The sequence below is a fragment of the Ochotona princeps genome, chromosome 5 (genome assembly GCF_030435755.1).
Source record: "Ochotona princeps isolate mOchPri1 chromosome 5, mOchPri1.hap1, whole genome shotgun sequence".
NCBI lineage: Eukaryota > Metazoa > Chordata > Mammalia > Lagomorpha > Ochotonidae > Ochotona > Ochotona princeps.
In genome coordinates this window covers 83,357,011-83,382,603 of record NC_080836.1, presented here as the reverse complement: position 1 = coordinate 83,382,603, position 25,593 = coordinate 83,357,011, and the positions used below count along the sequence as shown (strand labels likewise).

General features: G+C 35.9%; 1 protein-coding gene across 4 annotated transcripts in view; it reads right to left on the bottom strand.

Annotated features, from left to right (window-relative positions):
• The window catches only part of MAP2 (microtubule associated protein 2), a 210,951-nt gene extending 187,658 nt beyond the window's left edge, over positions 1–23,293 (bottom strand). For all 4 annotated transcript variants that reach the window (XM_036493175.2, XM_036493202.2, XM_036493203.2 and 1 more), the window contains exon 1: positions 23,241–23,293. The gene's annotated coding sequence lies outside the window, so the exon portion shown is untranslated. The remainder of the gene's footprint in view (positions 1–23,240) is intronic.
• Between the last annotated feature and the right edge of the window lie 2,300 nt (positions 23,294–25,593).

Here is a 25,593-nt window from a genome sequence, read left to right as displayed (position 1 = left end):
ATTTTCAGACCATCCTTGGACTGGCATTCAAGTGACCTTGGACAAAACCATTAGCTCTCATGACTTCTGACTCCTTATCTGCAAAAATGGAGATCCTGGTGCCAACTAACTTGTTGTAAGAGCTCAGTGAGATAATACCAGGAAATAGATTAGCCTGTACTAACACATAGTATACTTAAGAAATGTTAGCATCAATAATGGCAAAACAATAAAAGGCTTCACACATCTCTTACTTACAGGCTTCAGAAATAATCAAGTCACCTATGCTCTGAGGTGGAGCTCCCACAGTTTGTTACCTTGGTAATTTGTGTTGCCCTGTGGGGCAGCCAGGTTCAAGGACAGAGGACCCGTTTCCAGGGATTCATCCCCCAGTTCCTGCCCTCAGCACTCAGTTCCATTTTCTTTAACTGAGCTGGTTTCTGTTCCCACTCTCCTCTTGTTAATAGAATACCTGAAAAAGCTACCTGAAACACTGCTCACAACACAGTTCCTGAAAAATGAAGAATTAAAAACAAATAATTTTTAAAAAGAAAAAAAACTGTACCTGTGGAATGAATCAATTTTAATTATATTAATAAAAAATTGCAATCATTTTTCTAAAAACAAAAAACAAACACTGCTCACATTTTTACCGAGACCAGTCACTTCCTTCCCCCATCTCATCCCAGTTTCCTCAGAAATGATTTTGATGGGTGAGCAAACCTCTTATTCTCCCACAAAAAGTTACATTACTTCAGCTTCCCAACACAAGCTAATTTATGTACTCACTGACACCCAGGAAAACCTAGTACATTATCCAAGGTAATTGCCTGAACCAGAAGAAAGCCTTAACCAACAACTTCCTGCATTAATACATTTTAATTTAATAAGTTAATTGAGAGGGAGACAAAAAAGTGATATGGTTGCAGAGGGGGTAGGGTGGCATGGAACATTTAGGGAAAGTGATCCCAAACATTCACTCCACAAATGTCTGGCATGGTTTGGGCTGGGCTGGGTTGAAGCTTGGAACCAGGCACCCAATTTAAATGTCCCACATAGAACAACAGGAACCTAAGTACTGGAGCCAGCCTTGTTGCCTGCCTGGGGGGTACACCGCAGGAGGCTGTAAGAATACAGACATCTAGACAGGGAATATAGATGAGGACTTAGCAACATAACATGATAGAGCTCTCTAAAACAGTAATCTGGGATGAGTGTTTGGTTTAGTAGTTAAGACACTAGTTAACATGTCTGCATCCCGTATGTGAGCACCTGGTAGCACTGGATCTGCTCTCTGGCTTTTCACTCCAACTTCCTATTAACGCTGATCCTTTTTCAATTTTTCACTTTTTCAATTAGTAGATATGATTTGTTCATAACATGGAAGATCTGAAGGTAAAACAAACTGAACGCAGTGCTAGGTAGTACACAGAGGGCAAGGAACAATCTGTGGGAAAACACGAATTTATGAATCATACAGAGAAGGTTAGGATTCAAGCTGAAGAGGGCTAATCCTTTTAAAATCTTCAGATGAAGCAACCAGAGGAAAACATGAATACTTCTATTTTTTAATGGTTACAATAAAAACAATAACACACACGAGATACTTTACATGTAGACTGGAAATGTCCTGTGTTTAAAAACACTAATTGCTGGTTTACAATGTGATTTAACTCAAGTCGAGAAAAACACTTAGCCTCATAAAATTTGGGTATTTTTCAGATCTCAAATTACACAATTTAGAACAGGCACTTCATTTCCCATCTTTATTTGTCCTGTGATCATGTTACTGAAACATGAACAGGTTTTTCATTTAGTGCAGCCCTAATAATCTGTATTTCCCCTTTTGGTTATATAAGTAAAGTGGTGATTACAAAACACTTTTTATTATCTACTTTACTTCAGTAAAATAATTGTCAAATATTAACTGAGCACATGATTGCTAAAATGACCATAATTCATCTTTATAGCAAAATATTTTGGAATACCAACGCACTATTTGACAATGATTGGGTGAAAATAGAGAAACTTGCCCTTGATGATGATGGAGCAACATGCCAAACTTGGATTGATTTCAGGTACTGTTTTTCTATACTTCCTGCTATTTTCTTCTGGGTACGTCAAAATCATGTATAATTATTTTTCGTGGTGTATTAGGCCATTGAGTATAATATAAATTTAAAATATGCTATCTAAAAAAACTAGAGAGAGCGAGCGAAAATGAGGATAGGTAGGAGGAATAAGGATAGAGGGAGGAAGTGAATTTAATTATATTCTCATTGCTTTCTTGGAATTCTATGAGCTACACTGAATCTTTGCTTTTCATATTAACATGAACAAAGTATCAGTAAAAAATTAATAAAAACTAAAAAAAATACCTAATATTCAAGAATCATTGAATCTCTTTCACCTCTACAATCACTAATTTTTTTAAAAAAAGGAACAGCAACAAAATATTGTATCATAACAAATATCCAGCAATCTAGAAGAAACTGGTCTAGGATTGCCAGAAGTACAGTAAAAGATAATGGTGAAAATGATGCATGCATAGCATGTAGGGATTTAGTGATATATGTTTCCTCAAAGTAGTCCTAGCTTCTATTTAGATCAATTTTCATGGTCCCTTTAGAAAATTAGAAATCTACTGACAAAACTTGATGATGATGATGTGAGGGAAAAGGTACCCAATTCCACTGTTGGTGGAAGTGTAAGCTAGTGCAGCCACTATGGCAGACAGTATGATGGAGCATGCTCAGACAACTGAAAATCAATCTACCATATGACCCAGCTATCCTACTCCTGGGAATACAGCAAAGCAAGTGAAATCTGCATATGTGAAAGTGACCTACAACCCTTTATTTATAACAGCACAATCCACAATAGTAAAGATGTGGAAACAACCCAGATGCCCATTGAAAAAGGAATGGATAAAGAAGCTGTGGTACACCTACTCAGTAATATTACTCAGGCATTAAAAGGAATGAAATTCTACCATTTGCAACAAAATAAACAGAAAACAATTATGCTCAGTGAAATAAGCCAGTTGCAAAAATTCGAACATATATTTCTCTGATATAAGGCAACATTCATGCAAAATACAAAAAACGGATATATATATATACATAACCATGTATATACATATATTCTCACAGATGAACTGTATATTGGAGACTAGTATATTGAGAAGTCAAGATATCTGCAAGTATGCATCTCTACTTCCGAATAAAAGGACTCCCAAATGAAACTGTTAAATATACCTTGACAATATGATACTTGATTTTCCACTATTGCCAAATCCTACAATGCAATGATGCTCTTAAACAGCAGAATGGTGGATTTGTGATTGTTGGTCGAAGACTATACTATTGTAATATGAGGGAAAGTGGTGGAGGTGGAAAATGCGAAAGGAGGTAGGAGAGGTAGAGGGGAGAATCTCTTTACCTACAAAACCATAACATAGAAAAAATACCAATAATAAGAATATGAAAAAAAATGGATGAATCTCTTTGCAAAGAGAATTCTACCTTTAGGTCAGTTACAAAGTGATTTTATAGAATCTAGTGTTAAATTACTGAATATGATGACAAATAAAATTCCTGGTTATCAAAACGTTTTTCCTGTTGAATAATAGTTTCAGTGTTAATTGATACAGGTTTAGTGTTGATTGATACAGTTTGATGATCTTCACAGGGAAGAAATGCTTTCCTCCCTAACACCAATGCTCCTCTGCCAACAAGTTCAATCACAACCTCTTTATTAAGTCACATATCCAACTGTTTGATGATTGTGTATTGAATTGGTTTAGACTGACTAACCTGTTAGTTAAATGAAATCTTGGTCACAGATTTTCATCCTCATGGTTTCTTATTTCCTTTCAATATGCAATTCCTTTCCTACTGTAACAAGAAAGATTTGATGTTCTCATTACCTTTGACCACTGTTGATGTATCATTCATGTCACCGTACGCCTCTTAAACCCTACTTAGTTCTTATCTATGCTACAGCAAATTCCATTTTGGAAGGCAACACCACCTTACACTTAGTTCATATACAGTGATTCTTTAGGAAATGTAATTAATTAGTTTTCTCTAGAAATAATGGCTAAAGATGTGAATCTGCTTTCCAAAGAGTTAAAAATATTAAAGATATGTAAGGGAAGCACTAAAAAGTTCATAGAAAATGTATATTTAGAGTCTTCAAATCCAGGAAACCACAGCTAATCAGGTTTTCTACTAAACAGATGAGAAAGATCTAGAAGAGATGGTTCTTTAGTCAAGTAATAACATTATTGTAGTGAAACAAAAGCTATTACTAGGATTGGAATTGTGGGGAGTTTAAGAGAAAGAAGCAGAGTGTAAGTTTTTGAAAGGGAAAAGCAAAGGCTGGTCAATGAAAATAGTGACTGAGTCCAGGGCTCTAGTCTAGTGGCTAAATCCTTGCCTTGCAAACACTAGGATCCAATATGGGTGCAGATTCATGTACAGGCTTCTCCACTTCTCTTCCAGCTTCCAGCTTGTGACCTAATAATGCAGTAGAGGATGGCCCAGGATCTTGGGACCCTGCAACCATGTGAGAGAATTGAAAGAGACTCCAGGTTCCTGGTTTTGAATCAGCTCAGCTCCCACCATTGCAAGCACTTGAGGAGGGAACCAGTGGATGGAAGGTCTTTCTCTCTGTCTCTCCTTCTCTATGTAAATCTGCCTCTCTAATAATAATAATAATAATAATAATAATAATAATAATACTATCTTTAAAAAAAGAAAGAAAATAATGATTGGGTTTATTCCTTTAATAAATATTATCAAGCACTTATTACATGCCAAAAATGAGTTAGGAGTTAGGAATTTATCAGTGATGAAAACAGAAAATATCTCTATCCCCACGAACATATGGAAATCAAAATGTTAATAAAATACAAAACATAAAAGACACATCAATAATGTATAAGCTATGGAGGAAATAAAACAGAGTAGTTGACAGATACAATTTGTTTTTCACAAAGTGATGTAGGAAGGATGCCTAACAGATATGAGGCATAAGAGCTGTGACGAGAAACTGGGGTAATTTCAACCCGTAACTTTAGTAAGACTCCTCCCCCTAAGCCACTAATTAGTATAAAAAAATCCAGATGTGCATCTAGAATTTACTGAAGTGTTTCCATTAGTTACCTCTATATTCATACATTCACAGAATTCCTAATACAATTGTCAGAGAAAAGAGAAAGTATTTGTCAGTTTTGACATCAATCAGCTTTGAAGATCCATACTCTATCCCATCCAAAATCTAAATGGGTTTCAGAAACAGGTGTGCATATTCTACACCTCAGATCTGTAGTGAAACTTTTCGAACACACTCAGCTCATCATCAGAAAACAGCCACGGACTTCGTTACAATTTTTGTTATAGTAATATTTCCTTTTTTCACTTTCAGGATGATAGAAATGGTCAAAACATAGGTTAGCTTATGCTTCTGTAACAAAAATCTTTTCCTCCGAAGGCAATTCTTATGAATTCTAAAGTACTTTGTGGTTATTTTTCAACATACAGCGAACAAATAGGGGACAAAGACATTTGCCCGTGGGAGAATCCTTGCTCTTTTAAATGCGTAAATGCTCACATCCTGAACAGTAAATGCTCTTATGTCTCAGCTATACAAGTCTAGAATGCTCCAAACATGTATTCCAAAAAAACACACAAAACCCTAAACTAAAGCCTGAGAACCATTTTGTCCTCACTCATACCCTGCTCTCCGTGCTCTCCTGTGGATAGTGCTCTTCAAGGATTTCCCACCGCTCTCAGGTTTACCAGGTCCCCATTTAGTGAAATGTGCTGTGTACTTTTTGTAGATCATCACTATTTCATTTCTCAGCCTTCTGAGTTTCATGAGTTCACCTCCTAGACTCCTAGTGTTCTCTTTTAAACCACAGCTGCACCACACTGACTGCTGAATTCCACAGCATGAGATACAAAAAAAAAAAAAAAGTTATCGGGCTTTCCCAATATTCTGCTAGTTGAAAATACTTTCTCAATTATGCGGTTTTATTTAAAGCCCACAAAAATGTAGAATTATGTAGATCTACCCTTCTGTGCTGCTTTTTAAGATTTGAAAGTAAGAAAATCATAATGTGAGAATTTCATTTTGACAAAGTGACAAACACAAAAATTCTTCTACCCAGAAAAAAATAATAACCAGAATTTAATGGGGGAAAATAAATGCAAAAATAGAATTGGCTGGAGCCCAGCAACCACAAGAAAAGAAATAGGGCAGGAAATGGAACTAAGCAGATCCTAGTGAGGATTTTTTCCCCAGACTTTTTTTCGGAGAAGAGAAAGAAAACTATCAAGTTTATATAGGAAGCAACAGTTTAGACAAACTTATTTGTATAGTCTCTAAGCATACAGAATTCTATGTGAATCTACATTTTAGAATGTACCATAAAAAAAAAAAACAGGATTTTTACTTAATGGAATTTCCCAAGCTTATCTTGGAATTTTTCTGCTATACTATTAAAACCATGATTAGATTCCACGAATTTTATAAAATAAAGTTGTTGCTGTTATTTATTAATCTTAACTTACATTATTTGATTATTTTAGTATTAAATATGCCCATTATATGCCTACTTTATGCCTTGGTAAAAGTTTAAGCAAAAAATTCCTAAACAGACATAGAGAGTTGATTTTTGTGCTTTCTAAAAGAGATTAGAAATAATCAACACTTATTTGCAGGAGGTTTATGGAAAGCCAGTATTATCAAGTTTGTCGAATTTTCAGATTCTAAATTGTAAAAAATCCTTGACTAATCCATTTAATGAAGGTCACTGGTAAAACTCGGATAGCTTCCAGGCACATCTGCAGAGACAGCAGGTTCAGCATGGTACATGATGGGAAAGAATCTATTTTGTTTCAAATATCTTATGTGAAACATATGAAAAGTATGAGAAATCTGGAATATGCATTAGAAACAATGTGACTCATCTCCATTTAATTCATATACAAGAAAACCCAGTCCTTGAGATTTGAGATTTATTTTCAGGGTTATATAAACAGCCCAAGAGGCAAAAATTGAACACCGGTCTCAGGAGTCAAAAAGATGTTGATAATCACTAATTATCACGGGCTAAGAGAGGTCTGGTTGTAATAAAATAGCACAAAGATGAATATGAAACTCTTTCTCATGCATGCTTTAACCCACAGAAGCTAGCTCACAGAAGTCTTGAGACATAATCGTTTTACAATGTTCAGGAAAAACACACAAAGATTAAGAGCCGGTGTCAGGAAAGCTTTTTCAACCAAAACAGCTTCTTGAATTTCTCTTTAGCCCACTATCCTCTCTCTTATATATAACAATGAAAGTTGATTAATGTGTATATTACCAAGTCCATTACATAGATTACCTGCTAATACAATATATAGAGCATTATATATGTTACTTCAGTGTTTCCACTGATTAGTACTGTGAGTTTCCAACCTCATTTTGGACATTATTAACACAGCAACTGCCACAAAGCTAAGCATTAGCATTCTGACCTTAGGTCCATACGAGTCCACAATGTATATTTTTATACAGTAAATCATATTGTTTATTTCTCAAGAAAGTTAAATTGTGATACTGCCTATCTCCATACAATTGTCCGGCAATATTACAAGCCTTTAAAAATATATATGTTGAAGAACCTGCTTCCTGCTGTTTGTGGATAAACTGCATATTTCTAAAATTTTATAGAAATAAGTATTAAAACAGATCCTAAATAAAGATACAAAAGTGAACCATGGCCTTCAGAATGAAAGCTTTTCTGTATTACTGAGCATCTAAAGTGCCTTCTTGTGGTTTCCATGCCAACGTCTCTCGAATTCTAAAATAAGAAGTGAGACAACATTTATGCACACTACAATCTGCAGCCTTTGATGCATTAAACTGTTTCCCTGTATTTTTTTAATAACCCCAAATTAGCTTTGAAAATTTAGCAAATGGGAGAAAATAAAATTATTACCAGTCATTGGTGAGGCAAACAGCCTAACTTTTGTCCTTTGAAATGTGGGAAGTCCTAAATAAACAGTTTTGAAGGACACTTTCATTTCTGTTAATATCTTTTTATGTGTATCATAGTTAGTCATAGGCTTTCAAAATAGATTTTTTTTTTAAATAAAAGCTATGCTTTGAGTATAAACAATGTTAAATAGTTAACACTAAACCCTGGGAGACAAATCTGGATATCTATCACACTTCAAGCCTTGATCAGACCACCCAGCAAGACAGAAAACAAACGACTAAAATGCCACATGGAACCAAACAGGTCTGTTGATTCCTCTTCTGCTGTTTGAAGCGATATTTGCTTATTTACCAAGCTCCTTAAGGGTAAAGCACTGTGGTTTGCTTGACCACTAAGTCTGGCAGGAACTCCAAAGTGGAGGAAGAAGTGGCTCCTCTAAGATGCGGAGAACAAGTGGGGTGTGGTGCTACGCCCAGCTTCTGAGAGGCAGAAGGTCTGGGCAGAAAGAGAACAGGGCACTCGGAAAGAGAATGCTCAGCAGAATAATAGTGAGGGACCCAAAAGGTACCAGAATACCAACAATAATCAACAATGGCTGTATCACACAGTGAGACAACTGTAATGACATGTATATGGCCTCCGGTTTCAAGGAACTAACAGTCTGATTAATACTAAAAAACAAATGATAACAACAATGATAAGGGTTTTGATTAGGGAATGGGCATTAACGGAAATATTGCGACATATTAGACTTGGAGCGTTGATGGGAATTCACCCTGCAGAAACCAAGCCTCATGAAGCAAACATTAATTCTAAGCAACTGATACTTTAAGCACTGATTTTCAACAAAAAATAAAACAGGGAATAAAAGGACCAAAGATTGCAAAATATTAAACTGAATGACTACTTACCATTATCAATTAATTTAGGATGCCTACACATGACAATTTAATTTGTACCTTAGCAGACTTTTAAGTATGCCACATATTGTATCTGAAGACCTGCTTCAGGCAGTCACAAACAGGAAAAGGAACTGTCAGTTCAAAAGTCACAACTACACTTATTTTGTTATGGATAATTGTGGGGTGCAATAAACCAATGCCTCTTTGATTCACTGGTCTCGGTTTCCTGTCCACAAGCTATGTGTTGGCCCACTGTTATTACTGAAGGGAAAGTAGCATCAACTGATAGGTTTCCTGAAAGAGGAAAATTTAAGGTTGCACCAATGGTTAATAAAACAAAAACTAAATTCCAGGTAGAGCTTTGAAAAGCAGCCTAATTAATAACTTTGTTAAAACCAATGTCCTGGATTTATATCCTAGGCCATGACTGCAGAATTACAGAAAATAACACTGTAGGCCTCCTAAAATACATCAATGATTTTGAAACTAATTTATATATTGACTTGATCTCTCAATCAGTGACCCTGAATCATGCAGCTCAGAATATAATCAGAGAACCTTCACAGGTTATTTTAAAAGTTTATTGTGTCTCAACTGAACTTGAGCTGTGGTTATGCAACAAGGTGGAGGAATCCACCATGGTGGGAGGGTTTGGGGGGGGAGGGAGAACCCAAGTATCTATGTAACTGTGTCACATAATACAATGTAATTAATGAAGTTAAATAATAAATAATTAAAAAAATAAAGTTTATAGCTCCTAAAAAAAAAAAGTTTATTGTGAAGATTTTCTAACACATAAGATATTTCCCTCCAGCTGAGATTTACGAATCAGCAGCTCACTTCACCCTCATTCAGGGTGTACGTATCTGAGTCTTTCAGACTTCTTCCCGATCACTTTCTTCCCCTGCTCTTCTGCTACTTTAATTGGCAAGTGAAAAATGCTGCTCTGTGAGAACTGTAAGGTTGATTCTCAGGCCATGTTTACAACACCCCTGACTTCGGCTTTTACCCAAAGTTGCATGAACTGTGTTGTCTGATTTGCTCTTTGGTATGCATGTTACTCTTGATGCTTCTCACATGTTACAATTAAGATGCAGTTGGTAAAATCAATCACCTTGTGTCATTTATACTGGGACATTGGTAAAAACACTGCTAAAAGAAATTATCTGATTCTACACCCAGAAAGAGAAATGGCTTATTATATGATTTACTATTGTTTAAAAAGTGAAATATCAGGGTTCAGCACTATGATGGTACAGTAGGCCAAGCCAATGCCTATTGTACTGCATTGCCAGCATTCCACACGGGTACTGCTTTGAGTCTCACCTGCTCCACTTCCAATCTAGCTTCCTGATAATTCACCTGCCCAAGTCATTGTGGCCCTGCATCCATGTGGAATAGCCAGGAGAAGCTTCTGGCTTCTGGCTTCAAAACAGCTTAGCCTCTGCTGTTGTAGCCATCTGGGGGCTGAACCATCAGATGTAAGATCTCTCTCTGTCTCTCCTTCTCACTGTGTAACTCTGCATTTCAAATGCAAATTGATACATCTTTGAAAAGTGAAAGATCATACTATTAGGTGAATTTTACTTTCTAAAACAACATGTTGAGCCAAAAGTCCAAGCACAAATGGCCTTTCCAGAAACTTTTGTGTGTGATTCATCATCTAATGGATAAGATATCCTACAAATTTGAACTACATTATCATACATTTATTTTTCCCACTTTACTGGATAAAATATTATTATAGAAGTTCTAGTACCTATGAAAACAATAATTATGGAATTCGGAATTCAAAGCTTTTCATTTGAAACATAATATAGATATGGCTATGTAAAACACTGATTTTAAACTCCCAATTTCCTGCAGTTCCAATGTTGTGTTTTAAAAGGCGTAGGGGAGTTGTAGACAGACTTCCAACCCTGCACTCCCATTCCTGTTCTTTTTTCTAGGAAGTTAAAAGGCAGAGATATCCTTCAGCTAAGGCAGCTTTTATTTTTTTGAAAGATCAAGGAATTTGAAAGAAGTAAGGAGAAAGCATGAAGACATACAGATAAAAGCAAGAGGAAAAAAAGCTACAATCCAGTCAAACTGCATTATCTGTCAGTTTCTAGTAATACCCCTAAAAAGAGTAGGGAACTGGCAAAGAGATGACAGGTGTGACTGCCAAAAATCTACTAATTCATTCATTTTAAAATTGTCTAAAATGAGGATGACTCATTCAGCAAACACATTATACTTCAGTGCACTATATATTTGTGTTGTAAAATACATGTACACAGATACATCACAGCTGAGTGAGCCTACACTTTTCATGTTCTCTTGCAGCACCCAGGGCAGAGAGTGCTGGTCAAGAAAGCATAGGTTTTATGATTAAACAATTCATTTAGAGCCATTTAATTCAGAATGGAAGTGCAGCTTGTCTAAATACTAAAATAGGAAATCATGAGAAGCTCTAAAGTTAACCTTGGAAGCAAGCTGGCATAACACTCAGTTCACAAACTCTGGACCCCCACTCTCCCTCGCAATGACCATCGGGATCGCTCCGAAAACCCCTCACAGCAAACAATCATACAAACTAAAAAAACCTAAAATAAATAGACAAACAACAAAAAGTAGAGCTTGGAATCTGACAGGAAAGAGCTGGCGTGGATTGGCCCATGCCTCGCTGGGTGGGACACAAAGATTAGTCACTCCTCACCATGGTGTTGAGGATTTTCCTGCACAGCCCCCCAAAAAAATGTTCTGCACCTTAATTGTCGACAAATGTCTAGTTAGAGTTACAAGCCAGTCTAGATTATCCTAAAATCTGCCAAGATCAGCAAAATTATACTTCAACACAACAAATGGCTAAATACTAAAATGAAATAGACACGAGACAGCTGAATGGTACCTTATAGCCATTTTAAGGTATATAGCAGCCGGTCCTGTATATAAACTAAAATTGAAATGTCAGTGAGCTAATCCTAGGTTGTGGTTAAGAACTTGCTTTTTTTTTTTTTTTTTTTACATACTGGTTACTCAAAACCATGTCAATTCCATAATGTTGCAAATTGTTGTTGATGTTATATTGGGACTCTTAATTGACTGGGATGATATTCTACCAGCTCTAACTTTGGACCAGAAATGGTCTCCCCAAGAAACTGTTCAACCCATCTGGACAATAAGTAGCTGGACTCTATGCTTGGTATACGTTTGCAAGGAAAGAATCTTGATTGAATTTGAACTGTAATACTGCATCAAGGTGGAGGAATCCACCAGGGGGGAGGGGCGTGGGGAGGGGTGGGGGAATTCCCAGAGCCTATGAAACTGTCACATAATGCAAAATAATTAATAAAAAAAAAGATAACTAAAAAAAAAACCCAATGGGTTAAACCAACCAATGACACCAAAAAGATACTGCCACATACATATCCAAGTGGCAATTCAAAGTGGTCAGTTTCATGCAGAACTTACTGAGTGAGCTGAGAAACACTAGAAGTAAATCCATGAAATTTAAAGTTATAAGTACTCTACAATATGAAAAGTTGAGGTATAGGGAGCAAGGTAAATAGCACTGTTAAAAAATCCTATGAAACATAAATCTTTTAAGAAGCATATGGCCTTATAAAAGGGAAAATAATTTGCCTTACCAAATAGTGATTCTCAGAAGGCTCCTACGTGTCCTGAAGACTGTTTTCCTTAACAATCCTAGCATTACAAATTAGTTCTTAAAATCTAAATTAGTGAAACAAACTAAAATAATGCAAAGTAATGCTTCTGCCTGGAAGACTCAGCCCCCGTGACTTTCATGTCCTTGAAGAGAGACTAAAAGACTAAAATCTGTGCAGGTAAAGGCTGCAGCTTCATTATCAGTAATCATTACAACATTTCCGCCCACATTTTTTAAAATTCTGGCTATATTGCACACACACACACACACACACACACACACACACACACACACACACACTGAACATGCTAAACTGTCTCTATTAAATTTTGAAGAACTTAAAGGCACAAATGGGGGGAAATGTGCTCTTATTAGAGCATATGGATTTATCTGTCTATAACTTTGGATGTTTCATAGTGTGGGCTGTCTTTAGTAATCTTTAGATCTATTTATCATCAGCAGATGCCCACTCTGGGTGCACCCTGAGTGATTACTGCCAGAAAGCTCATAATTGCTGTAATTAGGGTCACAAGACCTTCAGCTTGTTCTTGTTTGAAAAAAAAATTAAAAGGGCAGATGGCCAAGCATTAACATCTGAATGAACACTGGAGATCTTGTATGGGAGCAGATTTAGGTTAAATGCACCAGAAAGCTGCAAATGTCTAGCCCCAAACACATTTCAAGTAGTAATTTAAGTTCTTTTTAATGTTGTTCATCCTGCATTCTCTAAGGAGACCCGCCTTCCTTTCAAGGGCCAATCACAAGAGTATTGTCCCCCAAAATTTACCCTGTAATCAGGTTTCTATGTCTACAAAGAAGTAGTTATGATTTGAACATTTTTTATTTCAAAGTTTTTTTTGTCTCTGAGACTAATATACTTAACAATATATCCAGAGAAACAAAAAAGCAAACCTTGACTCTTCCTTTGAGAAATATCTAATGCACTTACATTACAAAAGCAAATACAAATTACAACTTAAGAGGTTCATGTATCCCACATGAAAAGGGTAGAGTTTTCTACATTTTCTTTAGGATTTCTCTATCCTTTCAAATGAATGCAAATTTTTATAATGGCAAAACACCCCTCTTGTCAGTCTCACAGCACCAAGGGAGATAGTCCCCCTATTTCCCCTGTGCCGCAGGACTAGTGTGCTCTGCTCGAGCTGCACAGCTCATAGAGGAGACGTGAGTCATGCAGTCATGGAGTAGGGACAAATTTTCTCTCCGGGTTACCAAACACAGAAGATCACAAAATTACATGTGAACTGAGTCTCTGCTTGAGAACTAGCTTTCTGTACCTTGCAGTGGGCTGGGTTTGTGTGGTGTTTAAAAAGCAAAATTTCATTTTGCCTTTACAGTCTTTTAGTCGCTTGCTTGTTATGTGCATCACATTCATATTAATACTTCTTTGATTTAAAAAATGTTTTCCTTTTCTACCATCCTTGCAGAGGATTTAAGGGATGTAAAAGATTTTATTTTTCATTGTATTTCTCTGACAACTTCTATTCCAATTAATCTTTTTTGCTGTAATGAAGCCCTTTTAAATACTAAACAAAGGATTTAAAAGGAGTAACACTCCAATTTGCCTATCTGAAATTTTAATAAAGATATAATAATTCTACCATTTGTTTTGCATTTAGTTATATTTGTGCACACACATACACACAGTCTAATTTGAGAGACAAAGGAAAAGGAGCTGACAGTGAGTGGACCCCCATCCATTGATTCACTTCCCACATGCCTGCAATGCCTGTTCTGGAAACTGAAGCCCAGGGCTGGGAACTTCATTCAGTGAATCCTGGTGGATGGCAGGGAACCAACTTCTTGAGCTGAGACAACTTCTTGAGATACCCTCTGGTGCCTTACAGAGCTTACAATAGCAGGAATCTGGAGTTGGAATCAGAACTCTCCAATCCAGGTTCTGTAGTACAAAAGGCAAATATCCCAATTGGCACCTTAACCTATTGAACAAACATCCATCCCAAGATCTGTAATATTAACACAAAATAAAATAAATACAGCTATCAAGAGTGCTAATTGGAACATTTTAGTTCCTATGTGCTGAGATACCAGTGTTTACTTCTCCTTTTCACAAAACCTACCATAAAAGTGTACTCTTATTAGAGGACGCTGTTGACTCATCCACACCCCTAAGCTCTGTATAGCTATCCTCTGTTCATAGAGACAATGTGCCTGACCTCATGACGAACTTGGTTTCTGCTCAGTTAAAAATACACACATACACATAAAAGTGGCTCAAAGTACCTACGAAAAGAAACACGTGGAAGACTGATACAAAAGGAAAGGAAGAAGAGGCAGACTCCGATGTGCTGTACACCTGAGCCTCCCTCCAAGACAGAGAACTTCAGTTGTATGCACCAGGAAAGTTTATCACAACTGTCCAAAGAGGAGAAATTATGAAAATTGACAAATATTTGCTTAGTCTTTGGAGAGTAAAGGAAGGCAGTAGACTTGTGTATGATGGAGAAGAAGGAAGGTGCTTGACAGCAAAAACTGCTTAACTCCACTGGGGGGTTTATATTTCTAGTAGATGCATGCTATTCAAGTAGCATATAATCTTTCAAGGGATCTTATAAATTATTAAAGTGGAACAAATGCATTTTTTATGTTGTACAACATTTTTGAAACAGAGGAACAGGTAATTACACTCCAGTGAAAAGGCAATATAGCCTCATCTGTATATATATGTGTTTGCAATTTCTTTCTGGTGGTTGCTTCCATATAAACCTCAAGTTTACCACTAACAGCCAAAGATTTTTACCTTAATTTCCAAATATACAAAGCAAATAGAAAACTCCAAGTGCTCTCCCAAGTATACAGTCCTCTGTCTCTGTGATATCAGAACCCAGAAGCTTTAAATTAGGACTCAGAGCCCTCAAGAGATATTGCAAAGTCATAGTAAAGTTTTAAAGGATTCTAATCTACTGAGTTAATTACTGAAGTCAAATATCCTGCTTGCTGACTCAATTTTCCTTAGTTCCAAGTTTATCAAGTAGTTAACCTAAGAAATAAATCATGACAGTAAATAAAAATTACAACTGCAAGAGCAAATACTTAACAATCTTACTGTCACCAATGGTCCCAGAAATAAATCCTTTGTTCCTTCATGGTCGCACGTTCTAAAAATCACTGCTCCTTGCTGTTTTATTTTTTTCCCCTGGGGCTGATATCCCTGGTAGCTGCTACTTAATAGTACCTGCACCTTGGCTATGTACCAGACAGACTTGTAGCAGGATACTAACACAGCAAGAGGTTTGAGGAAAAACTGAAAGAAACATTTCCATCCTATGGCTGAAACTTCTTCAGACAAAAGATCAAGATGAATCTCTTGTTTGCCATGCTGAATATCAAAATCTTATTACTTATTACTAAATAATGCACACATGCACAGTATAAGCACATAATAATATTTGGGAAAATGTGTCTTTCTGTAATCCCATCAAAATACATTTCTCTAGATTTTAAGAGCATTCATGCTTACAAAAATAATCTATTCTAATAATCATGTTTAGATTATTGACTGTATTTCTCTGTTCAGAAATGAGGACAATAGTGCTTGAAATTTACCATACATATTTACATATAAAGATTAATGTTTTTTAAAACGATCACTTCATTTTTGAATCATAAGCTTTGTTTGATAGGCATATGACATTTACAGAGAGGAATAATGGGAGGAGAGAGAGAAGAAAGAGAGGGAATACATAAGAATTCATAGATAGCTATATGCCTATAATGTATTTGGTCTCTTTTTCTCACTACATTTGAAGTGAGAGAAAGAAATGTAAACAAATCAATGGCATTAGAATAACACATATCTGACAGTAAATAATACGTAGTAAACAAAATCCAAATCAATTTGTGATCACAGATGACCTTGCAATGAATGCTTTCATGTTACTGAATAACTGGAAGGGATTTTTTTTTGAAAACACAGATGATTTCACCCATGTCAAAAAGAATGAACCTGAAAATGTGCTCCCAGTGAAGCCCCACTATTATTTATTGACAAACTATACCAAACCAGAAATCATCTTTCTTTCTCCTTCCTCTCTCTCATTATCTACTTATCCTCTATTTATCTGTCATCCATCTGAGTAGCTGTCACCTATCTGTTCAGCACCTGTCTTCCAATCCATCCATTCATCCATCCATCACAAACATTTACATGCATGGTATATGTTATATTTGTGCTTAAGTTACAAAATTGATAATTTTCCATTATGAGATAAATTACTGATAAAAATACCATCTTTTGTCAGTTTATAGAAGTGAGAAAGAATAAGGAAGCATCTCCCTTTTGATGACAGAAATTCTTTATTGTGCATGAGTGAAATATAAAGGACTTCTAAATGACTAAACTACTTTTTACATAAGAAGGAAATATGTTTGTTTTAAAATATTCCAAACTTTGCTCTTAAGAAATAAAGGCTGAATTTAATTAATAATATTCTTCAATTATGTAAATAGTCTGAAAATATATGCTTTGTTATGCTTTTTCTTTCAAATGATTCCAGAAAATGAATAAAGATTAGCTAGTCAGTGAATTAACTTCACAGCACTGATTTCATCAGCATTTATAAAAGCATATCCACAAGGTGGTCTGTAGTAACCATTTGATAATACATTCAGATAAGAAGCAAGGATCCAGCTACAATATTCACTTCTCACAAGGGAAATGATAGATCCAACATTGTCCTTAAGATGCTTCCAGTGCTAAGGTGCTTTCAGATTTGTTTTCTGTTGTTCGAACAAGGCTCCTTCCTCAGTAATGACTCTGCCAAGGGGTGGGGACTTAGCACAGCAGCTAAGACAATGCTTAGGATACCTTCATCCCATCACAGTGCCTACTATGTCTCCAATCCAGCTTTCTGCTAAGAAGCATCCTGGTAGTCAGCAGGAAATGTCTTAAATAGTTGGGTTCCTGTACAACTATGGAAAACCTATGGAGCTCCAGGTTACTGTCTTCTGTTTGGTTCAGCTCTGGATCTCGACAGGGAACCAACAGATGGAAGATCTCTCTCTCTCCTCTTTAAGCAAAATAAATACATTTTCAAATGGGGGACATTATTTTTCATGATTGTCAAAATACAGGAACCGTTGCAGAAATATGTTCCCAAGGAGGAGATAAGAAATGATAGCAAGTTTGCTTGACACCCTACTTCACCCTTCTCTCATCTCTCCCATTCTGAATCCTACTCTTAGCTAATTCCTTAATAGTAATGTGTTTAACAGAAAAGGGTTACTTTAAAAAATGGAAGAAAACACATATTTATGAGGCTTCAGATTTCTGAAATCTACACAAGAGAAAACAAGCTATCCTAGGTCTAACTGGTGTTTCCAGTTTGAAATGTGATTCTAGTAGCTTTGTATTTCTCTGTAAAGGGTAAACAGATAATTGGGCATTCAATAAATCTTTCAAGAATCTTGAGGTCACTTTGTATGATAAGCCAATCCAATAAAAATTCTTTTTTTATCATTTTCTTACATTCTTATATGCAGCTCAGTATATATGTTACTGAGGCCCTATTTTTCTAAATTCCTCAAATTCAATCTAATGATTATTGCTATTTGGAAGTTTTACTGAGTGATCATTATTTAAAGCTCTCTTTTTTGCTTAACGTGCTCCATCACCAAAGGTGAGAATGCAGTTACTAATAATTAACTACGGCATATATCCACATATTTATAGCTCTATATTTAGTCATAGGCATGAAATAAAATTGCTATTTTCAGTGGAGGATCTAGATAATTCATCACTTAAGTAACTCCTATGTGCTCACTTTCTACAGTTTTACAGGGGCCGGAGGGACAAGGATAAGGACTCCAGTCCTCCTCACAGAGCACCTGCACTGCTGAGGAACATAGGACATATCCAGAAATAATCCTTACATGAAGAAGCACAGTCAGTTATAAAAAAATGTGTGAACAACACAAAGCAAACTGAAGAAGAAATAGAACATTCTATCTGATGTGGCATTAGAAAAATGATAAAGTTAGGGCTGGCATGGAACAGCAAGCTAAGCTACCTTTTTTGATAACAGCATCCCCTATAGAAGCACCAGTTTAAGTTCTACTGTTGTGCCATAGAGACAATTCCCTACTCATATACCTCTAAAGACAGCAGAAGATGGCTCAGGAACTTGTTCCCTGCCACTCACATGGAACACCAGAATGGAGTTTCTGACTCTTGGTCTCTGGCTGTTGTGTCTATTTGGGGAGGGAATAAGTAAACAGATGATCGATCTCTCTCACTCTCTCTCTCACTCTCTCTCTCACTCTGTCTTTGAAATAAATTAAAAATAAGCAAGTGGAGTGAGTCTCTATATATATGAATAAGTGGATGGTCAGATCTTTGCTGACTCTGAAAAGCTGAAAGCACTAAGATATACTTCCAAGGTATTAAGATCATCCTGTTAGCACTCTTCTAATACAGATTATTTTTAAAATGCATAATACTCTTTCACTGTGCGAAGCTTGATTTGTTAACAAAATCAAATAAAGTCTGTTATATCACACAAAGTTTATAGTGATATTATTTTTGGACTAATTTAAAATATTGCATTGTATGAGGGCTTGGCTTAGCAGTTAAAATAATGCAGCCATTTGCAAAGTGACCCAGTGGATGGCAGATCTCCTTCTGGTCCTCTGTCCTCTTCCCTCTTTCTCTCTCTCTCTTTCCTCTTCTTTGTAACTCTGCCTTTCAAATAAAAATAAAATAAATAAGTAGGTCCTAGAGGCAGGTTTTAAAAAAAAAAGAGCAATAGAAGATCCATACTGATCTGAAATAAGGGATAATAAGGGATCAAGATCAGATCTCTAACAAAAAATTTTATGCAATTGTCATTAATTCAATCACACAATGTCATCTCTTTAAAGATTCTAGATCAAAGAAATCATAAACTCATCTAACTTCAACCACAGGTGCTCCAGTCAATACCTCCAGATACACTTCAAAATAGTAAAAAGCTGTGGCAAACATAGGGGAAGTATTACGGTACTGACAGCCTCATGTGCAGCATTATATTCCTGAACAGCAGGTGTGAATCCCAAAGATGTCATTCCTCTTTTGGGGAAGGCGTACGGTGGGATTAGACTTTGGGTCTTACAGATGTGAAATACTGATTGCATTAGGAGAAGGATAAATGAAAACTATTGTTTAAAGAAATGTGGATAAACAACGGCAAACAGTTTTATAAAATAGTATTTTTTTAACTTCTGATTTTGCAAAATTAGGCTTGCAAAGCAGTGGACAATAACAATTCAGAAAAATATTATAAATATGTTTAAAATACTGAGAAAAGGCATTTGTGTATTTAGCATTGGCTTATGTGCCGTATAACCTTGATTATTTTCTAATTTATAGAATGATCTTAAATCTTCTCTTCTTATAGCACTCAAAACCTTGCGGGAAAAACCATGGTGTCTTATTATCACTTAGAAGCAATATTTCCACTACCAGTAAGCTTGAGGACTCTATCAAAGGTGTCCTTTGTTCTATTCCTCAGGGTTCTCAACTTCTCAAGAAAACCACAGTTAATTTAATTAACAATGTCATCTATTTTTACAGCAGGAAATCACAAAGCTTCTAACTCTTCTATTGTTTCAATGGCACATAATCCAACAGCTTGTCCGGTCTGACAGTGACACAGCCAGTGAAATCAACATTACCTAGTATGCCTGTCAAAAAAGGAAACTATGCTGGGTACTTTAATACTTTTAATGATTCGTGGCTATTTATTTATAACCCTCTGTTTTCTGTTTTATACTAAATTATAAAAATTGAGGCACTATTGGTTGCTTATCAAATTGAGAAAAAGCAGTCAAATCCTTGTTCTAATAATAGCATTGGCATTGTGAAACTCTGACTCCATACGTACAATTGAAGTGCACCTGAATATATTAATTTTGGGAAACGTATCTGTCACTTCAAATACAGCAATATCTTTAGATTATGATTTTACATCTTTTTTCAAAGATTTATTTGTTTATTTGAAAGCTAGGGTTACAGAGAAGGAAGAAGAGACAGAGCAAGAGCTTCTCTGTCCACTGATTCTCTGTCCAGATGGCTGCCATGGCAAGGGCAGGTTCAGGCTGGAGCCAGGGGCCAGGACTTCTTAGGGTTCTCCCAAGTGGCTGCGGTGGTCCAAGCAAGTGGGCCAGTCTCTGTTGCTTTCCCAGGCCATTACCAGGGAACTGGAACTTGGAAGTGAGCAGCTGAGACTTGGACCAGCGTCCAAACAAGATGTTGGCATTACAACAGGGGCTTTACTGACTACACCATAACAGCAGCCCCTATATGTTTCTACTTCTACACAGGAATTTTAAGCACAATTTCAGTGTGTGTGTGTGTGAATATAAACATTTTAGTAGAAGAATACTCAAGACAGTGCTATTGATAACAGTAGCATATTAACAACAGTCTGAATAGCCCAAAATGCATAAATGGTGAAATTAATTATAGAACAACTATAGGACAAAATATTACATAGCCATTAAAAAATCATATTTTAAGTAACTGGGATTTACAATGAAGTTTTTAGAGAATTTCAATTCTTGAAAACCAAAACATGACAAACAGTGACAGAAAATGCAGTAAAATAAGGGTAGCAGTATTAATCATAGCAAAAATGACATAACAAAATGGAGAATCATAAAAATCAATATTTTGCAAAGAGCAGAAAGTATAGCAAAAGATGTTAAGAATCAGTGCTATATTTGCCATTCTAGTTTCTGGACTTTACTCTGATTCCCTTTCTCAACGACTTGTGATTTAAAATTATTTCCTAAGTTCAATAATATTGTATTTCACATAATCTAAAATATCATGCATTATAAAATACACATCACTTACCACCTAGAAATAACATGATTTGACTTTGCATTGTGAAAATACACATCTTAAGAATGATGTAGTATTATGGTGGCAATTCCGCTATCCTATTTCGTATATCCCTAATTAGGGCTTGTCTCTCTCTAGAAAAATTGGTTACTTGGTTCAGCTAATGTCATAAATTTTTTTCCTGTTAAATAAACTTTATTTTTTGTAATCCAAAGTTCTTAGCTATAGTGGAGGGGAAAACAGTAAATCTGAGTACATGTAAACATCCTTTATTGAGACTCCAGCTGTTTCTAGAGAGTGAATACAGTTTTTAAAGGCTGTTACACCTAGCCATTTATGAAATGTGATTTAGATAACTGGTAGTCAAATTTAATTTAACACTCTTTTCACTCAAACGGAAGTACTTGGAAACAGAGATTCAAATGTATCCCTTTCTAGATATATTTTGTTTATTTATTAGTATAATTGATATATTTATTTGAAAATAGTAAAGTCTTACAAATTTATCCAAACACACTAAATGTTCACAAACCCAGAAAAAATGTCTCCATATAGAAAATGAGTCATAAAGAAAAAAAAATGTTGTGAATATGGGGTGGAAATCAGCAGTAGAAAAATGTTTGAAAAGTCCAAAATATCTTAAGAGAAACTTCACATGTGAGAGTATACCACACTAGGAGGAATGCAGAAAACAGAGAACAAGACGGGAAGCCAGGCTGAGCATCTTCAGCGACTTCAATCCCAAACAATATCAATACATAATAAAATAATATAGTGTGTAAGTAGATTTTAAGTTGTCATGTGTAGAAATTTCAAATTGTTTTCTTTATTATGTTGACAACTATCATTAGGCATGCTTCCAGCATATTCTATTTGCTACATTCAACATAAATTTCAGAGAGGAAACCCTACTTTCTACTGGAGAAAGAGAAACAACAGCAGTTTTTTGTTAGAGTGTGTGTAAGGTGTATATATGGGCATGTGAGGATGAGGTCAGACTTGAGGACAGAAAAGGTGAATATTTACTGTATGTTATACTCCACCATGGGAAGAGTAAAATACGGGCTGTAAAAGGGAAAATTCCTGGTTAATGGAAGCATAAATGAAAGTCAATGTTTTCCTTTTTTGTTAATCTTTAAACAAAGGCCCATTTAAATGGTTTAGCAATACCTGGCATTTCGCTCTTTTATGAGCAGCAAAGCCATCATTTCATTCAAACTTTAACTTTTTATTTTATTTTTAAATCTAAATACATATTCTAGGGGGAAAAAGACAGAAAAGATAAATAACATCCTGAATCTATTGATTTTTTGGGGGGCCCTCTAAGTCTAGTGTTACTCTAACTTCAGTTAAGCTGGATTTGAGTCGCCTACAAAATCCAGTTAATGAGAAAACAGAACAACAGGATTGACATCTTAATAGAATGCAAACTAACTGGAATTTGTGATCCATAAGTATATTTTCAACTCTATTCTCCTTTGGAAATGTACTATGTGATTTTTTAAAAGATTTTCCTGAAATTTTGAAAACTGATCAATAGCTAGTATTCTGAAGAATTTCTATCAATACTCTATAAATTAAGTGAATGAATTAGAGTTATTTTCACATAATTAAAATTCAGAAAAGTAAAATGAGTGCAACATTCAAAAAGCCAAAGCAATTCAATTCATTACAAAAATACATTGTGATAAGTGACCAACGTTGTATAACATTTGAAATACATTCCGGTTCCTACAAAATATGAGCTTTCCATCACAATTCACATGAACATTCTAACCCTGCCATATGAAGACCCAAGATAGCATTTATTTTATTTTGCAGTTTATATACGATCAATATGAATAGAGCACCAACCTTAATTCCAGCCAGTAGTCATATGACACTTTCAGTCAGAGCAATAAAATCTGAAAAAAAAAAAAGAGAGAAAAACATTCAGGATGTTAAGTCAGTATAAAAATGTAGACCATATTACACTGAAAAGTAAAGTCAGAAAGTAAATGACTTGCTTTTCACCCCACAAAATGTACTGGCTGAGACACAAATATTGATAACACAGTTATATAATACTTCAAACTTAAAATTCAATAGCACTTTACACTTAAGACTATTTTCTAGATTTGGCTTTTTTTAAAGATTTATTTATTTTTATAGGAAAGTGAGATTTACAGAGAGATGGAGAGACAGAGAGAAATATCTTCTGTCCGCTGGTTCACTCCCGAACCAGGAGCCAAGAGATTCCTCTGGGTCTCCACATAGGTGCAGGGTCCTAAGGCTTTGGGTCATCCTTGACTGCATTACCAGACCACAAGCAGAAAGCTGGATGGGAAGTGGAACAGCCAGGACACAAACCGGTGCCCATATGGGATCCCAGCACACGCAAGACGAGGACTTTAGCCACTAGGTTAGCATACCGGGCCCTGTACATTTTCTTTTAAAGAACATATTAAATGCCAACATTAGACTCTGTTTCTCTTTTCAGCTGTTTCTACCTACTTGGGGTAGAATTTTTACCATATTCTATTCCTTACATTCTACAAGGAGGGAGAGAGACAGATATGTCCCACATGTTGTTCTCTCCCCAAACAGCTACAATGGCCACAGCTGAGCCAGCCAAAACCAGAGTCAGGAGCTTCATCTGGGACCCCATTTGGGTGCAGAGGCCCACACACTTGGGCCATCTTCCACTGTTCTTCCAAACCACTAGTAGGAAGTTGGATTGTAAGCGGAGCATCCAGGAAGCAAACTGGTGCTCATAATGAATGCCAGCATTGCAGACAATGGCTTTACTGGCTATGTCACAATGGTAGTCCTGTAAGGATTTTTTTGGATCTGATAGGGAAAGTTCAAACAGAAGCAAAAAAAAATGGGGTACACACTGTGATGCCTGAGACTTCCATATCCCATTTTGGTTTGTTGATTCGAGTCCTGACTCCTCTGCTTGCACTCCAGTTTCCATACTGATACTCTGCCACCCTGTGGACAGCCCACAGGACATTTAGGCTCCTGGTTTAATCCTGGTTGAGCATTTGAGGAGAGGAAATCAGTGTATGGAAGATCTCTTTCCCTCTCAATGTCTCTCCATCATTCTGCCTTTCAAATAAAGAAATCAACAAAGCCTTTTTTAAGCCAGAAATAGGTGTTTTGAGATAATGCCATACTATTTTCCAGAATACCTGTAGTAACTCATCTTTCACAAGAATATAAATATTATTCTTTTTCTTTTTCATTGTATGTTTTACCTTTTATTGTTTTAATAATAGAGATCCTGGTAACTATAAGGTTAACATTTTATTATGGTTTTAGTTTTCATTTTAATATTAGTAACATTGAACATGCTCCCACACTTGTGATTTTTTTTTAGTGATAAAACTCATCCTCTGCTTATATTTTGATTGGGTTGTTTTTTATGGATTCATCTGTTTGTTGCTACCATGTTGTATGAATTCCTTATTTATTTTGTATATTTATCCATTACTATGTGCATGGTTTATAAATTTTTTCCATTTAATATGTTGCCTTTTCATTGTGATGACTAGTAGGCAGCTTGCTAGGAATCACACTCCTAGGCATACACCCAAAGAAAAAGTATCTCAAAGGATAGATGCACTTAGATGTTAAGTACAACCTTACTCACAGAAAGCAAAATATGGATTCAACCAAATTGCCCACCATTAGATGAATGGATAAAGAAAGTATGAGATCTACAAATCTGCACACAGTCTTTAAAAACGAGACACTGTCATTTGCGACAAAATAAACTTGGAAGACATTCTATTAAGTAGAATAAAGCTCAGAAAGAAAAATAGCACATGATGTCATGTTCTGAATCTACACAACAGAATTCATAGAAACAGAGGGTTGAATAGCAGCTATGAGGTGTGGGGAGGCGAGGGAATGGGAAGACGTTGGTCAAAGACCACGAAGTCGCAGTCACAGAAGGTGAATGCACAGCACAATGACAACTACATTTAATGATAATCTGAGGTATGTTGAAATCTGCTAACAAATATGCCAAACGGTCTTAGGTCATGCAAATTTGCTTCACTGTCAGTATTTCTACTCTGCATATCAAAGTTCATGTTGTATAAATGAATATACTTTAATTTTAAAATATTTGATGGAAGCAAAGTTCTAACGGAAAAGAAATGTTCATTTTTGACCTACTGAATAGCTTCAGCTATTCTTGGTTTGCACTTATTTGTTTGCT